The 24492-nt window shown below is 42.2% G+C and overlaps 1 protein-coding gene and 2 long non-coding RNA genes across 14 annotated transcripts in view; 1 reads left to right on the top strand and 2 right to left on the bottom strand.

Moving 5' to 3' along the window:
* The first annotated feature begins 1770 nt into the window (after positions 1-1770).
* Positions 1771-24492, top strand: part of Acsm1 (acyl-CoA synthetase medium chain family member 1) — a 58350-nt gene continuing 35628 nt past the window's right edge. For 7 of the 9 annotated variants that reach the window (XM_060366943.1, XM_060366944.1, XM_060366942.1 and 4 more), the window contains exon 1: positions 21601-21737. The gene's annotated coding sequence lies outside the window, so the exon portion shown is untranslated. Of the gene's footprint in view, positions 1888-21600; positions 21738-24492 lie in introns of those variants that run through there. The other 2 variants (XM_021635649.2, XM_060366941.1) reach the window with 2 other exon arrangements.
* LOC132647167 (uncharacterized) lies at positions 2413-7815 on the bottom strand. Of its 2 annotated transcripts, XR_009585466.1 has the most exons (3): positions 7465-7814; positions 7036-7378; positions 2413-6663 (listed from the first exon to the last, which is right to left on the bottom strand). It is a non-coding gene; the product is annotated as an uncharacterized LOC132647167 (long non-coding RNA). The 2 variants fall into 2 exon arrangements; XR_009585465.1 differs by having other exon boundaries at positions 2413-7378; positions 7465-7815.
* LOC110547838 (uncharacterized) lies at positions 15158-24146 on the bottom strand. 3 transcript variants are annotated; one of them, XR_002476367.2, is made up of 4 exons: positions 23827-24146; positions 18749-18790; positions 18445-18645; positions 15158-18296 (listed from the first exon to the last, which is right to left on the bottom strand). It is a non-coding gene; the product is annotated as an uncharacterized LOC110547838 (long non-coding RNA). The 3 variants fall into 3 exon arrangements; XR_009585464.1 differs by lacking the exon at positions 23827-24146 and adding an exon at positions 22161-23780; XR_009585463.1 differs by lacking the exon at positions 23827-24146 and adding an exon at positions 21450-21562.

The raw sequence follows: 24492 nt of genomic DNA, 5'->3' as shown, positions 1-24492 counted from the left end.
CAATGTGAAAGACAAATAGGACTGCCAGGAGCCACGACAAGCTGCAGCAGAGTTTTGTCACAGACGTGCTCTGAGAGAACGAGCTTAAGAACTGGAGAAGGTGAATTACCTCATCAGAGACTACCTTTCCTAAGAACTGTGGCCAACTTGTACAGTAACAGAAGAAGTCCCCGCATCACGTGTTAAGGAATTTGGACTTGTTCTGAAGAGTAATATCATTAAAGTAGTTAATGCAGAGCAAAAACCCAGTCAACTGTGCATTTTGAAATTGTTATCTTGCTGACTGAGAAAAGAATATGTTAAAGGGTAAACTGGGAAGTGCTGAAAGAAACTCTTCTTTGTGGGGTTTGGTGAATTAGTGACTAAGGGAGATGAGTTGGAGGGAAGGGAGTGCTGATAGATGACCTCTGGGAGTTTAGCCCAGCAAACTGGGGTCTATGGTTTCAGCACTTACTGAGAAGGGTGTGTGAACATTTGGAGGTGTGAATATTGACTTTCACTCAGTGGCCATGCCCATTCAGGCTAACCGTGTTAGTTGCTCAATATTAACATTTAATATTATTAATATTTAATGGTAACATACAACAACCAAATAATTAGCCAGATACATAAGTTTGAGCTCCAAGAGAGATCAAGACTTTAAGTGAAGTTTAGGTAATTATCAACCCAGGAAATTACTGAGATGGGCGAAGGGTACACATGATGAGAGAAATAGCAGGTTACTGAGGACAGGTTCTTGGGGAGACATAATAATGCTGAAAGGTTACAAAAAGAAGGGAGATTCCATCAACACTAAGGAGAACGAATGCCAAAGTAGTATCAGAAGGAAGGAAGGAAAAGATCCTGAAAGAATTGCACAGCACTCACCGCTGAGAAAAGCCAAAGCAAGACCTGAAGAGGGCCCGTTCCATTTGGTGGCAGAACATTCGGGCCCTTGTCTCCCTCACCTTGCCATCATTCAGTTAAGCAGGTGGATTGTTACACTGATAATTGTTGGCTGAGCCATGACACATAAAAGGACAGAAGGCACTAATGCTGGCTGTGCTTTCAATATATGTGAATGGGAAACGGGGTAAGACAAAAGGTAAAAAAGATTCAAGGTTATGAAGGGGGGAGGGGCTTGAGCGAAGTTCCACACTGCTATGTGTTCTCCCCATTTCTCAGTTCTCTCTCCAGCTTCCCACCCCCACCACCCATTGCTACACAAGTCTGATCAGAATCACTGAGAGCCCAGTACTATGGCAAGAGTTACGGCAGGACCAAAATCATCTTAACAAACCTAGTCTTAAATGCTCAGCAGCAAACCATGACCTAACAGGATTTACAAATGCTAACGTTTTCACTGTATGCAGTTTTGTTTGTTCGTGGCACTTAAAACTCACTTTTAAGTGAGAGTGGAGATAGAAGGTTTTATGCTGAATTAACACTGCTTTCCTTTTCGAAGAAAAGGTTGGGAGTTCTGGGAAATAGCCGATGCTAGAACATCGCTCCCCTGCCAAGCCTCATACCAAGCCCTGCTTCCCATCTGTAAAAACTGGAAAAAGAAAGGAAGAGGGGTAAAGCAAGAATCAGGAGCACCGAGCACCATGAAGTAATGCAAAGGTGAGTCAGCTGAGCCAAAGTTTGAGAAACGTTTGAGTCAAAACAGGTCAAGGGAAAGAGAAAGATCTGGGAAGGAGGAAGAGCCAAAAGAGCTCAGAGGGCAGGGCCTGCGGTGTCACCTTACCTAAAAGGAAGCAGACGGGGCCCTCTTGGAAAGTCTCTCACTTGTAGAGCTGAAGGTAAGCATCTCGCCTAGTTCTTCTGCCAGGAAGGGTATGCTGCCCACTTGGACCCTTAGTTTCCTCGTCTGAAAAACTAGGTGGCACGGTTCCTGTACAGGTTCAGGTAAGCAAGCAGGAGGGAGTAAATGTGTGAGAGACCCGTGTGCAGGGGACAGGCGAGGAAGAGCACGAAACTTCCACACCCATCCAGGTGGAGGCAGGCCACAGGTGTAGCCGTGGCTCACAGGTTGTGTGCGCTGTGCTCAGAAAATAACTGCCTTATGTTGGCTTCCTTTGCTCTGCCCACTACAAGAGCCTGTCTGCTGCAAAGGGGAGCTGAAGGGGAAGCTTGCACATGGGGGCTATGGGCAGGAGAGAAGGAAGCTTTGTAGACCCCAAGATCCAGTCTTTCTGTTCACATCCTACCAACTCTTCATTGTCAAGCTCTGTACAAGAGCGGGGTACCTACAAAGAGAGAAGCCCTTAAAAAAGACAACTGGAACCGTCTAAAGCTATAGACTAGGAGAAGAAGTGCCCAGCCCACTGTCAATTTGACAGGTCCAGTTCTTTTAGCAAGCTGAGCTGTGGAACAATAGAGGAGTGTGATACTTAAAGTCTGTACTATCGAAGAACTCCCAGAAGACAGTACTCTTGGGGCAGTTTTATCATTTATTTACCTTTGCAAATATATTACAATGAAGAATGTTCCAGAAGCTAAAGTAATATTTTAGGCCATCCCCCACTGTGAGCTCTTGCCACCTAAAATTAGTATGTTAATGTTTGGTATCTCTTTCCGACAGTATCACCGGGGAGGTAAGTGTGGGTGGGTCTAGTTGGTGGCAGGCAAACCGGTGGGAAATGTTACTCATGAGCTCCCCATTGGAGCTCCCTCTAGCCTCCAAGAGAGTTCATTATTTCTTCAGTACCTGGCAACTGGATGGAACAGGGTCCCAAGAAATCCCATGCATTGACAAGCTAGTTCTGTACAGCTCCAGGGCCAACCTAGGAATGGTGACTGTTAAAAATCATAAATAAGAAGAAGCAGGGGGACAACCGATATATTCTCTGTGAGAGATTTATTAGGGGGGTATGGAGAAAGTGGGTAGCAGGACATGGTGGGGGAAGAGAGGGGGAAAGGGAAGGGAAAAAGGGGGGTGCCCTGAGAGAGAGAGAGAAAGAGAAGAGTGTAAAGAGAGGGTGTAAGAGAGAGACCACATGTCGGATCGGCCCTTTTAAGGGGGCACAATAACCACACTTTCCAGGTGTGGCCACCTGGCTGGCAACATATGATGACATCATAGGATGCTGGGCAACCCAGAAGCAGGTTGTGTTCCAAAATACTAACATTCCTCCCTTTTTCTATAATTAAAAAATGGGGAGCTTGGGCAGCCTTTTATAAGGTAAGTTAAAGTATATAAATTTAGGCTTATTGGAAACAGCTCTTGGTTGTCATGCAAGAGGTTGAGAGAGAGAAGAGTTATAGCAACAAAATGGTCAGGTTGCAAGGTCAAGAGTAAGGGAAGTCTCTGCCCTGGAAAATTTAGGGTAGAGGGTTGTCAACAGAGAGAGTTGCCAGCCATGCAAGGCAGCAGGTAGGGACTGGGGAATGCTGGGAGAACCTGGAGCTGCTTGTCCTAGTCCTGAAGCACACCATTTCAGCCTTTTGTTAACAACAAGTGAATAACGGGTGTGGATTCTCTTCTGGCTACTTCCTGCTGACACTGGGGGCGCTGTAGGGAGGTAAAAAGGCTGAAATGTTGGCCAAGTCCAGGAAGAACAGGCTGCTTTGATGCTTTCCAGGGTCTGCAAGAACATCCATGGCTGGGAGGGAAGGTGCAGGTCCAGCTTGTTGGAAGTCTGTGAGGTCAGAGCTGAACACCTGCAGCTTGTTGGAAGTCTGTGAGATCAGAGTCGAACACCTGTAGCTGCTTTGGCGCTGTTGTGGCTATAGAAAACATCTGTGTCTGGCAGGACACTGAAACACATATATAGGCAAAAGATAAAGTTGAGTATGGAGAAAACCCTGTAGGTATACATTGAAAGGTTTGGGTCGATGAGGCTTGTACATGGGAACCTCTGTCTACCTGGACGGGACTTTATTTACCCAATCACTGGCAATATTAAAGAAGGCTTTGTTTTGATCCGTCATTGAGGTGAGGTTTGGTTACAGAAGTGTGAAAACTTAGAGGCCCTGGTGCCAGCTGGCACTAGGTATAGAAACCTGAAATTCTCCAGAGGAGATCCTATCTGGAGCGCGAGCATCTGGGAATCTCCCATTGGGGGCAGAGAAGTCACCAACTTTCCAGAGGCGTCCCAATGGGAAGCTGTGACTCCGAGCAAGAGCGGTGCTACCTGTCCAAGAGCTCATCAGTTCTTGGCCAGGGACGGGACTTGGTGCTTAGTGAGGCACGGCTGGAGCATGACAGTTTGCCTAGTGCTAGTGCTAGGTCTTCCCACAAGCGAGCAGGGGGCGGGGGGAAGGAACCGTATGCGAGAGGGGACGTACTGCCCAAGGGAGAGTGAGGCCCTAAAATGGAGGTCAGCATAGAGGGTCAAGCCTAGACAGTTAAGGCTACGGCTGAGGGGGGGGTCCCTCCATCTCAAAAGATAGTAGGAAGTTGCCGTAGCTCTGCAGTCAAGCTTCCCCTACCAAGAGAGGTATTTATGCTGAGAAAATGGAGTGAACTCACCAATCTAGCCAGTGGTTGCATGCAGTAAACAGCAGTCTGGTAGCCAGGAAAGGAAGTCCCAAAACCAGGGAAAGGGGAGGAGTCTCACCTTTTGAGATAGACAATAAGTGCAGTACTTATCTGGAGTCCAATTGACCTGAGAGGTGGATTTAGGTGGACTTTCTGCAGCTTACAAGAATTACTTTTAAGTTTTAAGAAGGAGGTAAAACTTTAGACATGTAGTATCACAATTGTACTCTGCATTAAGAAAAAGGCAGTAGACATACATATTTGTGTTAGTAGCATAAGTATTTTTAAGGTGAACTCTGAAAAGGCAAAAGCCTTTTATGAAGTAAAAGGGAAACTCACTTGATCTTAAGTTTTAGTATAAGCATACACATTATGGAGGCTTGCAATCTTGAGCTTAGGACCATAATAGTGGAATAGTGGTATAGTGGAATGTTTTTGTATTAGAGTTAGATTAATAAATTAAGGCCTATTAATAAAGGTCAAAACTCTGGACAGTCAATACAACAGTAGCATAACAACAGGAAGAAATATTAAGCCTTTTTACCTATATAAGATACCTTAAATCACCTTAGACCTTGTAACCTTTATAATTTGCATTTATGAACCTTAAAACATTTTTAGAACCCTCAAATATTTATAAGTTGCATTACCAACCTTAAAACACATTTTTAGACTCTCAAACATGTATAACTTGTATTTATTAACCTTAAGACATCTCTCAAATATGTTTTTGAGAGGGACATTTGTATTTAGTTATTTACCATGAGACATAGTTGAAACTGCTATTAACATTTATTGTCCTTTAGCTAAAGGGATGGTAAAAGGTTTCATTTAGGCCTGTTTCTTGGGTCTGGACTGTGTCTAGGCCTGAAAATAGCAGTTCTAGGACTTAGGCTTAAGGCCTGGTTCTCCTGCATATGAAGAGAGCTGGGAAGGCACTTGAAGTCTCCCAACACAGAAGTTGGCAATATGTCCATGGGACCTCATTCTGAGGTCAAAAACAGACCTGTGCGAGAGCTGTGGAGGTTGCTAAGTCGGGAGCCATCTGCCCTCTGCCAGGCCAACGAGCTAGAAGGCTGGAAGGGTCTGTGCTCTTGTGCTGGTTGAACCTCCATGGCTGGGCACAGAGGATAAGCCTGCTTGGGAGCACCTTGACTTTCAGAGGCCAGTTTGCCAGCAGCCAGCTTTGGCATGTTGCAGCAGCAGGACCAGCATCCACTTTGGCTGCATTTGAAATGTCACCTGGCAGAACGGACATTTTTGGCTATGCAAACCTCTTGCGGGAACACCAGCAGCTAGGTCTTAGAGCCCTTCAGGACAGCTCACTATTTTTACCAACTCCTATATGGTGACTCAACGACCATCCTCAGCTGTTTATTAAAAATTGCAGTGAGACCATGTTTGCATCTGTGAGACTATAAGTCTGTATGAAATGACTATTAACCTGCACTTGTTAACCAGTAAATATCAAGACTTTAGGTTTTGTCCTTGCTTAAGTTAGGACTTTAAAAGTTATGAATATAATTTATTAAAGTGAAAGCATAAGAGTTTTTGTATGATTTAATATATAAAAGTTTATTGCTTGTAATAGTCTAAGGCTATACTATAGATTAATAACATAATTTAAGAGAATAAGACCAAGCTTACATTAACCTTTTGATAGCAGAGATATAGTAAATTGACCCAGTTTTAATATAAATATATTTTTAAAAAATTAATAGATCTTAATTTAGAATATTGGTAAACAACTTGTACATAATAACGAACCCTTGAGTTATAAGTTTAAAATTAACAATTTAGCAGAACAGCATAAACCAAATTTAAAATTAACCAAGTATATTTTAACCTTTTGATAGTAGAGATATAGCAAATTGACCCAGTTTTAACATAGATAAATACCTGTAAAAATAATATATCTTAATTTAGAATATTGGTAAACAATTTGTATGTAATAATGAACCCCTGAGCAGAACAGTATAAAGCAATTTTAAAATTATATTTGAGTAACATATAGTAGGAGACAGTAACAGTCTTATATTTTAAACCAACTTAATTTGAATAGATATTTATAACTTTGAAATTTTATTATTATATAAAATTTACTTTAAGCAGGGTTGAATGATAAGATAGTAAAAGGTAACTTTTAATTTTTATAAAAATCCATATCAACTTGAAATGAGGGTCGTTGTCTGAAGATAAGTCTAAAAGATAAGATAAACAGTTAATTATGATTAAGACTTATAAATGCAAACCCAAAGAGAAAATTATATAAAGCATTAGATAAGGGATTTAAAGCATTTTAAAATATAAGAGTAGAGTGTATAGAAATCAGGAAGAGAGAGCTTGGAAATAGTGAGAAAAAAGCATGGAAAAGCCGCTTGGGAAAGGGGTAGGGGAGCACGTGGAGAGACAGCTGGGTGTGCGGGAGGCGGGACCTCTTTGCCCGAAACAAAGATGGCGCCGGACGCGTGAAAGCCTATGGTGAAGCCGTGGTCCACCCATTTCCTCCCAAAGCCAAGATGGCGGCCGCCAGGGACCCGAGCGAAATTTAAAAGTTTCGCAAAACTCCTTACCAAGTTTTGAAAAGTTGATTTTTGCGCTGTGTGTCTCTGCATCTCGGAGCGCTGGCTGGCCGGGGTTTTGCTGTCAGCGCGAGCAGCGGTGGCGACGGAATAGCAAACACACTTTTTTTTTTTTTTTTTTTTTTGGCTCAGGGGACCTGGGTAGAGCAGGTTACCCTCTTATCAAACCGCGCCGCTGCAGACAGCACAGCGCCATGCACCCCGGTACGTGCATGCAGCCTCGCCATGTCCCTCCAGGGCTGCACTGGGCATCTCCAGTCACCGACCAGAACCGGACCTGCATCACTGTGCCTCTCAGCGACACTGCCACCCGGCGTAGGACAGGGACCCAAGCCTGGGGAGAGGGGAAGCAGCCCGGGAAATCAGAGAGGACCAATGGGCGGCTGCGAAACCATGGCCCCAGGGGGTCCGTGCACCCACCGGAGCAAGCTGATGGTTCACGCTGGGGCTCGGTGTTTGGGGATGAAGGCAGAATTTCATAAAGATCAGTGTTTCCCTCAATGCTCTGGTCTTCTCCATTTCTTCCTGCATCAGACAAAGATTTCAGTTGTCCAGGGCAGAAGTGTGTCTGATTTCTGGTTACCAGACTTATCACTGTTTATCACAAATGTTAATATCGTTAAGTCAAAGCCGGCTTTGACTTGATTTGAGGAAGTAAAAGACTGAGGCAGGTGAATGCAGGGTCATTGAATCAAAGCCAATCAGATTGTGACTGGTGTCTTTATCTTCGAGTTCTATAACTAAATTCAAAAGCTTTAAAAATTTAGAGACCACAAGAGGCAGCCAGTAAGGGAAGAAGACAAGGGCTCCTTTCTGCAGTTCAGGGCAGGCTGCTCTGCCACCAACAAGGAAAACTTAAACTGACTACTTTTTTTTTCCTACAGTCAGGGCTGAAAAAAAAAAAAAAAAAAAAAAAAAAAGCAGCTTCTAGCCAAAACTGCAAGGGGTTGTAAAAGAAGGCTCTTTGATCTGCAGATAGGCCTCTTTGCAGAGATCTCCCTGAGGCAAAAGTCTGTCTGCTGCTATCTGAGAAGGTTGACGGCAAGCCCTGAGTCTATTGACAGGGGAATAAGAAATAAGAGAGACAGAAAATAGACCACTCACATACACAAGTATTCAAGAAGAAAAGGTGGATGAAGTTAAAAAACGTCAACAAACTTAAGCTTACATATGACAATGACATTGATTTCAGCTAGTGCCTCCTCTGCAGAAACTGCAGCAAGTTCAGACTGCCCTTGGGAAAACCTCTTCCACAACCAGCTGTTATAACCAGTCCTCCCCTCCCCACCCACCAAACATACATACTGACAAAAGATCAGACATACAGACCTACACATATTCATACACACATTCAATGAATGATACAAAAGGAGCTCCTTACATACAGACAGCCAATTGACATACATTCACGTAACATGTGCAAACCACAGAGAGATGGGCGGGTTCACATGCAAACACATGTCTATATACATATTTGCATATTTATAACTCATGGTTGAAGTAAATGCCAGCAGACTTCCACCCATATTTATTGTCTGGTCATAAATTTATACTTCTTCTGAAACAAAACTCTCTACATCAAAAAAGGAATTACTGCAGAATGAAAAAAGGCAATTAATCACAAAAACAGATGAATCTGAAAATGCAATCGGTTACATGTTTCTTCATTAAAACTAAGCCTTTCTTGGGGAGGAGGTCCTCCCCTATTAGTGGACTTGGAAAGGGGCAGGGAGGAGATGAGGGAGAGAGGGTGGGACTGGGGAGGGAATGGGGGATACAGCTGGGATACAGAATTAACAAAATGTAACTAATGAGAAAAATAAAATTATGGAAAAAAAAAACTAAGCCTTTCTTGTCTATGTATCCATTACATAAGTACATAGTGAGTTCAGAATGACAAAGATTGACAAGTCCTAAAGGTTAACAGGGTCCAAGAAATTACAACAAGGTATACATCTATTCAATTAGAACTGACCTAGCTACATGTTTTCCAGCTATCTCTTAGTTTGTAGTGAGTTCAGGACAATAATTTTATCTTTGTATCTTTCATTCCAAGATACAAAGTAAATTTAGAATGACAGTATTTTATCCTATAAGCTGACAAGGTCTGAGGAATTACAATGAAACAGTTTGTATATTTTGACGTTAAGGTTTGTACTTGATTTAGACATTTTTAGGTAGCCCCATTGTATTTTGGGTTCATGGGAAGTTTAAACCAACTTGCCTATATTTATGGTGCATGTCAGGATTTGCAGTGCCATCCCTAAGAGCTTATCTGAAGCCACATATCTGTCTCAAGCCTGCCTCCTACTGAGTCATCTGGAGGTCCACAAAAGTATTTATTGCAGCTATAAACTTCTAAAATTGTTTATACAATTTTGTACAATTGTTTACACAATGTATAATCATTATTTATACAATGTATAAGTTGTTTACACAATTTAACTTCTAAATTTGCTTGAATTGAATCTGGACTTCCACAATCATTGATTAATTCATCTGAACAGCAGTGCATCTTCATAAAGATGTGGTAGGAAGTTTGTTCAGCCAGAGTGGGTTTAATACCCAGAAACTGATGGTTCACACCATGCCAGATATTTGAGAGATACAGCAGCCCAAAGAGAAGGAATGTCAGAGGCTGGAAGCAATTCTTGGGGTGCGTCACAGTACAGACCTTGCAAAATACAAGATTACTTTCCAGAAAGCCCACATGCCTACTGAACTCCCCCCAAATCAATGGCTCTTGGCATGCAAGGTTCTCTGGCTGCAAGCAGGCTAACCCAGAGGGAAAGGAAGTGAGGCTCAAGAACATTGGTTAACAGCTAGTCTGACCACCCACGGGGCAAGTGCTCAAGTCCTCTCATTTATTCAGCTGCCAATGAGTAGTTTTCAGTTCTGAATATTGTCTTGCGTCTTGAGGGTACTGATTAACAAATAAGGTTGGCAATATGATATGGGTCAGTAATTAAAAAAAAAAAAAAAGGCTTTCTGGGTAAGCCTGATGGCGATCCCAGGATCCCAGCTAAAATCTGGCTGGGGTGCACATTTGTAATTCCAGAACCCCTGTTACAAGATGAGAAAGAGAGTTAGGAGGATAGGCCTGAAGCACACTAGCCAGCTAGACTGCTGTACACTGCTGGGCAGAAATAAGTGAGAGCCTGCCTGAAGGAGGTGGGAAGTGAGAGCCAAGCCTAGAGTGTGGTCCTTTGATACCCACATCCACATCACCATGGTAACACGTATCCGAACACTGGGGGTGGGGGGTCACTAATAATAAACTCAAACTTTTATATAACATAAAGTTTCTTTGCCCCATGGAATTTAAACTGTAGGTGTCAAGAGAAACAGACAACAGGAGGTTAAGCAAAGATTGTAAACCCTGCCAACTTACTGTGTTCCAGGCAATGAGATGTGTAGTATTTGGTTTCTCATCCTAACCTGTTTCATGCATTTGGGCAGGTTTCTTGTTTCTGACACTCAAAAACCAATCCTACCACCTTTCCTACCCTTTGCGGGAACACTGAGGAGGCCACTGATGATTAGATGGGTCACTGAGAAACACAGAAATGGTCTTCATTCCCTGATGCTTATAGTGGTCTACAGAAAAGAAGGCTTCTTTACCCAGTATGAATGGTGTCTCAACCAAGAAGAGGAATCTGAACACCGATATAGGCATACACAAGAAAAGTCCATGTGGACGTGGATGTGAAGATGACATCCATCAACTGAGAGGAGCCTGGGACAGCCTGACCTCCCAGCCTCAGAAGGAACCATCCATGCCAACAGCTGCTGGGTATGGCTCACCTTCAGAACTGTGAGACAATACATCCTGTGGTTTAAGCCTCTTAGCCTGCGTCACTTTTGTTATAGCACAACTTAAAACAGGATATAGGGACTGGGAGAGCAACCAAGGACAGTGAAAAGTGGAACATGGGTCCCAGAATTTGCAACAGTGGCCACCCTACATTTGCAAGCTATTGAGAGGTTTGGGTTTAGTCAAGTTTTTATTTAGCTTTGGTCTTCCTTAGAAACTTTTTGGTGTTATTGAAGTATAACAGACAAATTGCTCAATTGTGTGTGTGTGTGTGTGTGTGTGTGTGTGTGTGTGTGTATGGTATAGATACAGATATACAATGTGGACTACCACAATCAAGCTAATTAGCATATATATCACTTTGCGTAGTCTCTCTCTCTCACGTGTGTGTGTGTGTTGAAGCACTTCAGATCTATTGTCTTTTCTTGGGTTTGTCAGTTGGGCTAAACTGACCACAAATATGTGGATTTATTTTTAAGATCTCCTTCTCTTCCCCTCATGTAAGCATCTATTATCAAGTCTGGACCACAGTTGTTTTATCACTAAAGTTCTGCAGTATATTTTGGAGTTTGGTACTACAAGGCTTCTGGCTTTGTTCTTTTTGTTCAAGGTCATCTTAGGTGGTCAGAGTCACATGAGTTTGATTGGAATTTTGACAAGTATTGTATTGAATCTGCAGATCCCTATATGTACTATGAAAATTTTAACAGTAATTTTCAGATCCATGATCCTGGGATATATTTTATATATCTGTGTCTTCTTCTGTTTTATCCATCAACATTTTATTGTGTGTAGGACACAGATCTGCTACCTCTGTAGTTAAATTGATTTTCAAGTTTTTTATTTTACTCTTAAACTACTATGAATGGAGTTATGTTTTTGGTTTCCTTCTCTCTTGGCTTTCTTTGCTTTCTTTAGGTAATTTTGTTGGTAGTGGGTAGAAATACCACCGGTCTTTATGGTTTAAGTATGTACCCTATATATTCATCAAATTAGTAGTTATAGAAGTGTGTTGGGTGAGTCTTCAGGGCTTTCTATAGAAATCCCACTGTCTTCAGTGTTCATTTACTTATCATTTCTTATTTGAGTGTGTCTGTGTTCAATTGGCTGGTTTTGGTCAGAACTTCTTCACTATATTAAATAGAGATTTGAAAGTATTCATAAATTTTTTCATTACTCTCATGAATTTTATTTTTTGCTATACCTTCCAATTATCAGAATCATGTGAGTACAATAAAATTTACAGCATGATGACAGCTCATTGGCAGAAGTTGTCTACATCATTTTTCAAATTACATATAAATTCTAACTCTCAATTCATAAATTAATTTCTGCACAAATAATTAGATCACTTCATAATTTCTGCCTGTAAGACTGTCTCTAGAGAAATTATTATATTTCATTTAATGATCAACAGTCTTACTTTCCCCACAACTTCATTTACTTTTCTTCTTAAGTGTGTTCTCTTCCACCTCGCTGAGCTTCTGTAATAGGAGCATTTTGAAATCTCCTTCCAGTAACCCACAGGTCTACAATTCCTGTGATAGGCCGCTACAGCTTCATTATTTTTTTTTTCTAATGGTGTTTTGTTTGTCTAATTTCTTTTTTGTACAACTCATCGTTGCATCAGTCTGTACCTTTGAAGGAACAAATAGTTCTTCCATTCCTTAGAAAGTGTGTTTAGTCATTTAACGTCTTCTCTTAGGTCTTTGAAATGGTAGAGTTGCCTTTGGGATCACAGCCAAATGTTCAACCAGTCCCCTGACTGCTTGCCGACATCTCTTTTTCTGTGAACCTCATAAGGACTCTGGCAGACATGGGTTCGGGAAGCAGCCGCTTTAACTTTTCTTCCTCGATTTTAATAAAGGATCCCAGCAGGACCGTTGCTGAAAACTCTGTGGGTCCCGAGTCAGACAGTACCAATGCAAACTGAGGCTATGAGGACCTGTAACCGAGCTGCAGGGTTGCTTCAGGATCTACTACAGAGACAAAGTCTTTAAGCCCATCTCTGAGGCATACATCTGCTGGCAACTTGCATCTGAGAGAAAGTGAAGCCAAGATTTTGGGCTATTCCAGGTTCCACTGAGGAACTAAGATTAGCAATCCTGACCTGAAAAATAAACTAGACATGTCTTCTGCTCAGCCCAGGTATGGCAGAACTGCTCTCACCTCACAGCTTAGGCTTTGATATCTGGGTCCTTTGAGTCTATGTTTTGGCTAGAGTTGGTAAGAGTAGCCCTAGAGATCTGTCCAGGCAGGTCTTAGCTGTTTTGTGCAGGAGGGGTTTACTATTGGAGTAGAAGCATGCTTCGAGGCCTTTTCAGGAGTCACTGTAGTGCTGGAATTGACAAGCATGCCCTGGAGACCAATGCAAGCTCACTTCCAAGCTGCACCTATGTGCAATAATGACTGTGTCACTCTCTAGCTGAAATAAGCTGGGCTGTGTTTGAGTGTCAGTTCAGGATCAGCAGCTGAGACTAAGTGAGGCTGACGTGTCTCCTAATGTGCTAGTGTATGCGAACTCACTGCTGGGCCCTTCGCAGAGCATTTGGCATTAGAACCAAAACCACAGAAGGCCTCAGCCAAGGCTACAGGGACATGGGGCCATTTCTAGATCTGGAACCTGAACCACAGTGTGACGCTGGAGTCAAGTGTGTTCACTGAAGCTACTCTTCTAGATCTCAGAGCTTCTGGGTGTCTCACACTTTTGTCTACAGATTAGACATGAAGGAGAGCTATCTATTGAACCACCTTGCCAAGGTCTAGCCTTCTGTTTTCTGGTGATTAGAAACATTGTCTTCTTGTGTTGTTTTCCTTTGTCTGTTTTCATAACTTTTTTCTCTATTTTCAAAATGTTCATTTTACATCTTTTCTCTACCTTTCTCTTCTTTCCTCTCTCACCTCCTCCTTTCACTTTCCCTCCCCCACCCTTTCTCCATTTGGGGGATGCCCTTAGAAGCCATAAGGGGGTATCAGATCCCTGGGAGCTGGAGTTATCAGTTGTATGAGGCCCTTAACATTTAGATTAGGAACCAAAATCTGGTCTCTGAAAACAAAGTGCACATTCATAACTGCTGCACCATCTCTCCAGCTCCATCTTTAGTTTTTATTAAGAAGAAATATGGTTATATGCCTCAGTGGTTTTCTTCTTCTATTTCCCCTGTTTATACTTCTTTCTGTTATTCTGAAAGTCTGTAAACTTATGTTTTCCACCAAAATCCGAGACAGTTTGGTCTATTATTTCTTTGTTTGTTTTCTTCTGGCACTTAACTGATTCCAAGGTCTGCCAATGTTCCATTTACAGTTTCAAAGTTCTCTCTATTATTCTGAGTGAAAGTTTCTTTTGATCAATTTCAGGTTCACTGGCTTTCTTTGATCATATTGGCCTTACTAGAAAGTCCAATCAATTAATTTTTAACTTAAAAGAACAAGTTTTTCAGTTAATGATTACCAATTGAAAATCATCTATCTCTGCTAAATATCTTTTTGTTTCTCTTTAGCAGACATTCCTTCAGCTCTTAAACAGCTCTATGGCATTTATAAAGTTATTATCTAGTAATCCCAAACTTGATCATCAGTTTTACCCACGGATGCCCTGTTTTTCTTGAGAATGGGTCATGTTTTCCTTTTTTAAATTCATATCATTTCTATTTTTCCTTCTCCTCCCCTCCGACTCTTCCCACCCACCCTCACTCCCTCTCAGATTTATGACCCCCTCATTCTTATTTCACATACAATCTGATATATTTATGAGACCATTTGGTGTGGCCTGTGTGTAAGTATTTAGAGATGGCCACTGGGAATTGGATAAGCTAGCTCAGCTCTGATTCTCTCTCTCTCACACACCATTACTAGTCTATAGCAGTGGTTTCCAACCTTCCTACTGCTAAAGCGGCCCTTTAGTACAGTTCCTTATGTTGTGATGCTCCTGAACTATAGAATTATTTTTATTGCTATTTCATAACTACTTTTTCTACTGTTATGAATCATGATGCAAATATTTGTGTTTTCCAGTGGTCTTAGGTGGAAAGCCAGCTCTGACAAAGTGTAAACCAAGGTGAGACGGAGAGTGCAAATGAAGCCAAAAGCAGGTAGCTCCTGCATCTAAGGAGCCAGCACTGTTTGTGGTTGGTGAAAAACTCTAAACTCCCTCAACTATTTAGCAGCCAGCCAGAGATGGTAGCTCCTGTTGATTGTCTCTGCTGATCATGAAGAACCAGAGCTGATGGCTTCTAGCGTAAGTTGCTGATAGAGAAAGGAAAGAAAAGGGAGGAAACACACACACATTCTCACACACACTTGGTGGATAAAGCAGCTTTTATTATTTCTTAGTTCAATTTATACTTTCTAAGGAAAAATCTCTATGTCAGAAGAAAAAAATTGTACATAGCCATAACAGCAATTATCACAGAAACAGATAAAGTAGTTACACAGAGGGATGTACAGCAAGATTATTGATTACTTGTGCCTAAGTAAATATATCTTATCCATATAAGATTCCATAAGTTCACTGTAAGTTCACAGCAATATTTATTCACATCATAGGTTGATAAGGTTTAAGGTTAACATGATTTAAGGATTTACAACAAGATAATCATTTACATGTCTTTCCATTAAGGCTTGCACCTAACGAAACATTCTTTATCTATCTCTTAGCTCTACAAGTTCATTACAAGTTCAAAGTGATATTTTTATCTGTCTTTCATTCCACAGATCATTATAAGTTCAGAGCAATAGGCTGTTTTTGTTTTGTTTTTTGTTTTTGTTTTATTTGTTTGTTTTTGTCATAGGTCAGCAAGGTTTTTAACCAAGAAAGCAGCCATTTATCTTATGTCTTATTTTTAAGGCCTTGTATAGCTTAAACTAGTTTTCATGATGCATGCAGAAATCCATGATCCCATCTCTGGACCTAATCAAGAATGAATGTTTTCCTAGACCATAGATTTGCCTCAAGCCTGTTCTTCTTCCTGGTGCAATTTCTGTGCTTGTGACATATGCAGATTCACAGAACTCCGTTCTGCAGCCTTTGCTGTTCCGCAGGAGGGGGCTTAGAGTTACTTGAATCAAATCAGGAATTCTATAAAATCATGATCAGGAATTACAAAATCATCAATTCATCTAAACAGCATTATCTCATGAAAGTACATATTGGCCGACAGAGTGGGTAAATCCTGAGGAACTAATAGGCAGTGAGGGCCTCTCCATACCGTGCCAGATACATGAGGAATACAGAAATGACAAGCATGGGAAGCCACAGCAGCAGCAAGAAGAACCTGGAGACAAAATCCCTGGGGACGTGCCCCTCCAACATAAACATATCATAGCCATGCAAAATGGTGAGCCATCCCCAGGAAGCTCACTTGTTCATGGCCGTTCTTCCTTCATGGCTTCTGCCACTTAGGGGCCCCTGTGAATGGGTCGTTCAATGCCCCAAAGGCGCAGTGACCCACAGGTTGAGCGGCACTTGTCTACAGTACTTTGTCTAGGGATAGGACCCTCTAAGAATTCTCTCACCCACACTGGCATGTCAACAGATGTTTCCATTACACGGGTCTCGTTTAGGCAACCTTTGAGATTTCATGGATGTGATTTTCCTGTCATACATAGAAGATCTCATCTCACAGCAGACGGCTTGGGCCTCTTGCTCTTAAAACCTTTCTATCCCCCTCCTCAGGAATGTTCCCTGAGCCTTAGGAGTAAGAGTTGTGCTGTGTGTGTGTCACCTGGGGCTTGGGCACGCCGTCAGTTGTTCTCTGCATTTTGACAAGCTGTGGATTTCTGTGATGGTCTCCATCTGCTTCCCATAGAAGCCTCTTTGATAAAGGGTAAGAACTACTTATCTTTGAGTACAGAGATAAGTATTTAGCATGTAATTAGAAGTGATACTGGTTTAGGAAAGTGTCATAAGTGGGTTCTCCTCTACAGTCTAAGAGCATGTCACCCACAGGTAGTGGGCCTGGTTCACTGTACTAAGCACAAATTCACTCCCAATGAGTAGGCCTTAAGTCCGACTAGACAGCTAGTGGTTGCCCCCAAGATATAAATGCCACTGTTTCACCCTTGGGATCATCTTGCTAGTTATTGTTGTGGTTTGCAAGGTTTACGGCTGGGTAGGGCTATTGAATGCTTTCCTTCCTTGGAAGTTTGTATAGATTCAGACAGCATGAGAGCTGGTCCTCAGGGAGAAATCTTTCAGATCAGTTCAGGCTCAGTTCCTGTGTCTCAGTTTGTGTCTCAAACACGTGGTGTCTTCAGCAATAGGGTTTTACTTTGAAGTCCTTGTGGAGTGGAGCCAATCAAGGCATTGGCAATAGCCTGCATTATTTGGAATCTCTTTGATTCCCCTGAATAACAACTCTGAAATATCTGTAGTGTGTCTTTAGTGTCTGTGTGTCTATATGTCTGTGTATCTATAGTGTCTGTGTGTGTGTGTGTGTGTGTGTGTGTGTGTGTGTATGTGTGTAAGATGGACTCCAGGACCTTGTACGTGCTGGGAAAACACTCTCCTACATACTCAGCCATTTTAATTATGGATTTTGTGCTGAAATTTATCATCATAGTGAAGAATTTAGGTTTTATTTTCTTCTTCTGAATTAATCTCTGTCTGTCTCTGTCTATCTCTGTTTCTCTCTCTCTCTTCTTTTCTTATTTAAATAGGCAATGAGCTGATACACAGAAATTGAATCTTCCTTTCTGGGTTTTCTCCATACAATAAGACATCTACTTAATGTTGTTCTTTCTTTCCACATGAAAATGACACTAATTTCTGTTTGGTTTAGTTTCTCATTAGTATCTTCTGATATTAACCAAGAAAAACAGTTTATTAATGGTTAATCATTGATATGTGTAGGAATGTTGATATTTTGCTTGCTTGAATGTTTGTTTTTAAGACAGGGTTTTAATGGATTGAATGAAAATGTCCCCCATAGACATATACTTGAGTGCTTGGTCACAAGTTGGTAGAACTAGAATTATCTGGGAAGAGTCAGGGAGTGTGACCTTGTTGGAACAGATGTGTCTGTAGGGCTTGGAAGTTTCAAAAGCTCACATCAGGCCCAGAGTCTCCTCCAAATCCTCTCTCTGCCTCTTCCTGGTGGATCCAATATAAGCTCTCAGCATGATGCCTGCCTACCTGCTGCCATGCTCACCACCATGGCTGTCAAAAACTCTGCTATTGCCTGAAATTATGAGCTCCAAATTAAATGCTTTCTTTTATAAGTTGCTTTGGTCATGGTGTCTTACATGCATACATACATACATAAGACAGTCAATGAAAAGAAAAAAGCATATGACCCGAGGCATTGCTACATGTTTAAATAAGGCTGGGTTTACAATTTCGTTGAGGCAAGAGGCGCTCCAGAAGTAATCAGGCTGGGGATGCAGCTTAGTGGTGAAGTAATTGATTGCACAGTTGTAAGACCTTGAGCAGTCTCCAGCACTGAGAAAAGAAAGAAAGACAGGAGAGAGAGAGAGAGAGAGAGAGAGAGAGAGAGAGAGAGAGAGAGAAGGGGGTGTGTGTAAAAAGCCATACAGAGCCATCAAAGTGGCTCAGTGGGTAAGAATACTTGCCATGCAAACCTGATTACCTGAGTTTGATCCCTGGAACCCATGTACAAAGTTTAGGATTTGATGGCATGCATCTATAATTCCAACACTCTTAAGGCTAGATGGATGGCAAGGACAAAGGAATTGCTGGAGCTTGGAGGTGAGTTATCCTGAAGTGCCAGCCCAGCAGAAACAAGAGAGTCAGCCTAACTCAATAGGAGAGAAATGACTCCTGATGTCATCTGGCATGCACACAGAGAGAGAAAAAATAATAAATTTTAAATAATGAAAATCTTAAATTTCATAGATCTCTATATCAAAGATATTGATGTGAATAATACTTACTGCATCTTAGGTCAACTATCTGCCTCTGTTGCATGAATACACCTAAAAAGACAAATAAAAAGAACTAACCATTTCTTCTTTCTTCTATTCCTCTCTCCTAATAATTAACAATAACAGCACGCTTAGCACACACCAGACACTCCTCTAGGTAGTGTACATATAAGTTATAATTATCACAGCAATCATGGGGAATCTATTCTGTCGTTCTCATCTTCAAATGAGGAAATAGAAACACTTGCATAGTAACACAGGGGACCCATATAGAACACTGACTGCAGCCCTGTACATCTGGTTTGAAGTAAAATGAGAACTGCCACTTGAAAATGCTTGCTGCAGGCTGTGGTGGCACACGCCTGTGATCCCAGCACTTGGGGAGGGCAGAGGCAGGTGGATCTCTGTGAGTTCAAGGCCAGCCTGGTCTACAAAGCAAGTCCAGGGCAGCCAAGGCTACACAAAAACACAGAAAAAAAAACTGTCTCTAAAAACCAAAAATGGATAGATAGATAGATAGATAGATAGATAGATAGATAGATAGACAGACAGATAATGGAAGGGAGGAAGGAAAGATGGAAGAAAGAAAGGAAGGAAGAAGGAAAAATGTTTGTTTTGTGCTAGGTGTTGGGATTTGTCTTCCAAACTTTATTCCACATCATTCTGAGGTGAATGAGGAAGCCGTTGATGCCTTCTTATGGGGACCACAAAAGCTAAGCTACAAGAAGATTTGGCAGCGTTCCAGACAATTTTCCCCAGAAATGGTTGATAAGAATGACCAGACAATGGAAGTTTCTTTCCTTCCAACCAATACACATTTCCTCAGGAGAAGAACTTCAGTAAGCCAGCTCATACATATCCCCTAGGGGATAAAACTAGAACCAGGAACAGAGGCATATCAGGTACCCTAGAAACAGAATATTATTGAGAGAACTGAGAAGGAAAAATTAGCTTAGATTAATAATAATAATAATAATAATAATAAAGCAGTAAAGTTTTGTCCTGTATTGTATAAAATGTCCTTTGTGACTCTGGGAATGTCTCTAGAAGAGCCTCAGCATCTGTTTCTCTGTGTATAAATCATGACCCACTGTGCATATCATTGCCAAACACAGAACTCTGTGGTGTTTGCTGGTTGTCTTTGGCCTGTCTATCACAGGGCATGGAAAGTTCTTGTCTGGCACATTCAAAGCCACACCTGGCCCTAAAAGACGTTCAGTAATTGTGTGTGATGAAGCGAATCGCGAGTGAGTAAATCAGGAGTTCATCATAGGATTGTGGAAGTTAGTCTGTATGAAGATCCAGGATGGAGAATCCGCTACACAAGGCTACCTAGAAAAGATGATTCAGAGCATCTCTACCACTTTATGATGCCATGTTTCTGTGCGGCTCCAAGCAGGACTGAATCAGAAGAGGGTACAGATTAGCGACTATCCCCTTCTATGCCCAAGAACATATGTGACTTGTGTTTAGCCTGGATTTCGCTGTCTAGAACTTTCATTAAGGCAGGCTGGTGTGGAAGAGGAGTCAGTCTTCATGGAGTCTTCAGCATCCTTTCTCTACTCCAGACCCTCTTGTAATAGAGGAACAGAGGGACAGAAACCTTCACAGTGCCACTAAGCTGCTAATTGGTGAAAAACAGTCATATTCAGACTGTCAGGCCCTAAGGCCTGTCCTCTTGGCCACATATTAGTCGCTCAACAGACACCTGCTGAGTCCAGAATACATCTCTTGGGTTCTACTGCCTGGTCCTGCTGCACTGTGCAGAACTGACCACCCCTTCTACCTCACTCTCGGGGACTTTTGCACTATGGTACTTCTGACATTTAACTTGTAGCTCACTGTGGTCAGTCACCTCACTCTGCCTTCTCACCAAGCCTTCTTCCCAAAGCATAGCCTGCCCTGTGCTTAAACTTTCACCATAAACCAATCAGCTGGAAAGCATAATCCGGCAGGCTCACCCTCCACTCTGTGTTTTTTCATGGTAACTTTAAACCAAGGCATTTCTGTCCCAGGTTCAACCAAGACTAGGAGGGTAAGAATGTTGGGAAATCCAGGCCAGCACCCTGGAGCGCATCCACTCTCCAACAATACCCCCAAAATCAGAGCAATAGGAAAAGGCTACTAAAGGCTACTAAAGGCACCATGTCTGGGTGGGGTTCTCTACTGACCAACATAATCCTTCCCATGATCTCATAGAACTAAGCTTACAGAAACTTCCCTAACATCATTTATTGATGAACTGCCCCAATTCAAGGACCTTATATCTTACCCAGGGTTTCCTCTTATAAGTGGCAGATCCAGGATTTAAGCCTAAACCTTTAGAACTGCAAAGACCCCACCTTCTGCCCGCACAGAGAGCTGTTTCCTTTAATTAGAATTAAACAGCCAACAGAGCCTATCACTGCGTTTTATAAGCCTCTAAGGAGTTATTCAGTCTTGCATTAATAAACAAACAATATCCTTAGAACTTATCATTTTTATCATATGAATGAAGTGAGGAATGGAGCACGGGGCTCAACCAGAAAGAGACACGCGCTGAAGGCAGAGCTGAGGCTTGCACCGAGATCTTTATTCCCTGGAGCATGGCTCTTAGCTACGAAGCTGTGTGGCCCTTCAGCTGCGAATGGATGACAAGGATGAAGGATGCAGACTAGGAAAGGGAAGCAGCTTAGCTGCAGAGAACTTACGAAGATTCCACTTTTCTTACCCTGTCCCGCTTTGAGTAGCCCATGGAAACCGGGAAGGCTCTACACAGTCCTTTTCCCTAGTTGACTGGCCAGTCTGGAAGCTGGCACTGCTTTCTGCCCTCCTGTCTCCTCCTCCCCACCCCCACGCAGCAGCATCCAATTCCTGAAGTTGTCTGTTCAACATTTCCTCAGCCAGGGGACAAGTTCCACAGATGCGTTGACAGTCCTGGGAAGGACTACACACGGAGAACAGACCCTACACGTTTTCTCTCCTAGCCATAGCCTACCTTTGTCCTGATCAGTACCAGGTAAGACAAAGCCCCCCAACCCCACTCCCACCTCACCCCCAGCTCTGTGTATGCATGTGTGCACATGAATGTCTGTGTGTCTGTGTGTGTTTAAATCTTTCTCAAAAGCCTTAAACCTGAGAATCCAGTTTTAAGTTCTGAGAACACCACTGATGAATTGTATGACTTTGGTCAACCCACTGAACTTCTCTGACACTTCCTCTCTTTAACTGCAATCTAATGATGAGCATGTTGGTGAGAGAAGTATCTGGAAATGTACATGAGCTGTGTTTGGCACAGTGGCTCACAGACAGGGACTGATGTGCTTGGGAGTGAGTAAAGAAGATGAAGACAGAAGAGAGTCACTGAAAGAAAACATCACATTCCTTAGAACGAATAGGTCTTCCCTGGTGAAGCACTTGCCGGGCAAGCATGAAGACCTACCTTTGATCTCCAGCACCTATAGAGAACCCCAGGCAATGTACCCCATGGCTTGTGCCTTAAGTTGTTGGTTTTCTGTGTTTCCTTGACACAAGCTCAAGGAACCTCAACTGAGAAAGCACCTCTATCAGACTGATCAGTAAGGCAAGTCTGGATAATTTTCATGGTTAATGATTGATGTGGGAAGACCCAATTCACTGTGGGAGGTTCCACTCCTGGGTACCTTGGCCAGTGCTAAAAACATGATGAGAAAGCAGCATTCCTCAAATTTTCTTGCCTCTGCTCCTGTTTGTGTTCCTGCTCTGACCTCCCTTGGTGGCTGAGCATGATCACAACATATAAGCCAAACAGAACATGTTTCTCTTCAAGCTGCTTTTGGTCATGGTGTTTATCACAGAAAAAAAAAAAAAAAAAAGCAAACCATGTCATCCCTAAAGCAGAGAGGTATTGAGGGAAGAACCTGATGTTGCTTTCTGACCTCCACCTGCGTGTGCATGCAAACACAGAGAGGGGGAGAGAAAAAAGAGAGGGAGAGAATGGAGAGAGGGAGGGAAAGAAGAAGAGATGGAGGAAAGGAGAGAGAAAGATTCAGAACTGTTGGCAATTGAAAGGTACCTCAACATTTAAAAGTTCCTCGTCTGTTCTAGGTTCAATGCTGGCAAAGTGATTATGCCGCTATTTATCATGGGGCTCAGGGTGGGAGGTGTCATCCTTGTAACCTCAAAATCAGGGCCCTAGACCCCAAACCACAGAACTGGTGGGTGGTAAAGTCAAAGGCAAAACAGTCAAATCCTGATCGTGTGACTCTGGGTTCCCCTAGAACACATTAAATGTGTTAGTCTGTTAAGTGGCACTTTGTGTCCATCAGCTTCTTGAACAGGTTTAATTCTCAGTACACTCCATGCATGAGTCTAGAGTCCTGGACCTCCACTACACCTGGCCAAATTGCTTCCAGAATGCACTTTTAAACACTTCAAAATCCTGGGCTCTAAAATCACTTCATCGTGACTTCAGAGTACATCCTCCAGGAGGATAGACATTCCTCCAGCTGATAAAACCTAAAAGTACATGCGGAACCCTGATAATGTGTTTCATAAATGAAAGAGAAATTGTTCCGTGATTCAGACATTCTTTGGACACAATAGATTTTTCTCCTTCCAGCTTTCATCTAGGTTTGTTTGTTTTTGTTTTGTTTTTTTTTTTTAATAAGACAAAAGAAGAACCTAACATTATGTTGAATCCTTAGTGGCCATCAACAAACACGCTGATGCATAGCTAGATAGTCATGTGTGCAGAGAATAGCATTGGTGTAATTATTACTATGTAGATATACAGCTCTAGAGAGTGATAGAGAGAGATGAAATTTTGGATATTGATATGTAGAAATAGATGCAGCTATAGAGAGAGATCTGCACCTCAGGAGGGCAGACAGAAACACAGGTATGGGTGTCTCTGAAAGCTGTATCATGCACTGCCGTGCGTGCTGTGTCTGTATGCATAAGCATGCATAAGCTGCTCCGAAATAGATATATTTCAGGCCCTAATCCCCACATCTTCCCTCTAACCCTGTTGCAGAAGTAAAGACACCATTTCTTTGCACCAGGCTCAATTACCCCATTTCTCTGAGAGAGAGTTAACCATCGATAGCTCCTGTTTCTAGAGTACTTACCTGTGCTGGGTCTTGCAGAACATCAGCACATTCTTGCAGAATGCAGAATGTCCATCACCATTATTGCTTGGGCCAATAGGTGCTGTGAGTCCATCTGTGTTTAAGAGAGAGGTTAAGTAAATTGCTCCCAGTTGCACAAATGGCGAGTGAAGGGTGAATGGAATTTGAACCTGTGCTGTTTTATCTCTAAAGGCTACCCTCTCAGCTACCACAGCTGTCCTCATCCAGGTACCCTTGTGTTGGCCAACTCACACGACAAACATTACATCGGAACTGCAAACTATTTGTGAGATAGTGCCAGCATTATTCTTATTTGACCAAGAAGGTTGCCATGGAAAATGATCACAGATGGAGTGACTTGACAGAAATTTGTTTTCTCAAATCTCTGCATATTGAAAGTCCAGCATGAAGATTACTTGTCTGAAGCCTCTTTTCTTGGTTTGGAGATGATTGTTTCTATGCTCATACAGCATTCACTTCCACCTTGTGTCTGGATGCTAATCTCCTTTTTAATTTTTTTTTTTTGACACTTGTTTCACTGTGTATCCCTGGCTGGCCTCAGACTCACAGAGATCCACTCACCTCTGCCTCCCGGGTGCTGGGATTAAAGATGTGCACTACCAATGTCTGATTCCTTTGTGAAAAGGGAGACCAACCATAATGGAT

This window comes from Meriones unguiculatus, chromosome 14, assembly GCF_030254825.1.
Source record: "Meriones unguiculatus strain TT.TT164.6M chromosome 14, Bangor_MerUng_6.1, whole genome shotgun sequence".
In the NCBI taxonomy this organism is placed as follows: Eukaryota; Metazoa; Chordata; class Mammalia; order Rodentia; family Muridae; genus Meriones; species Meriones unguiculatus.
The sequence above is the reverse complement of the archived record's forward strand: the minus strand, read 5'-3'. Positions and strand labels throughout refer to the sequence as shown.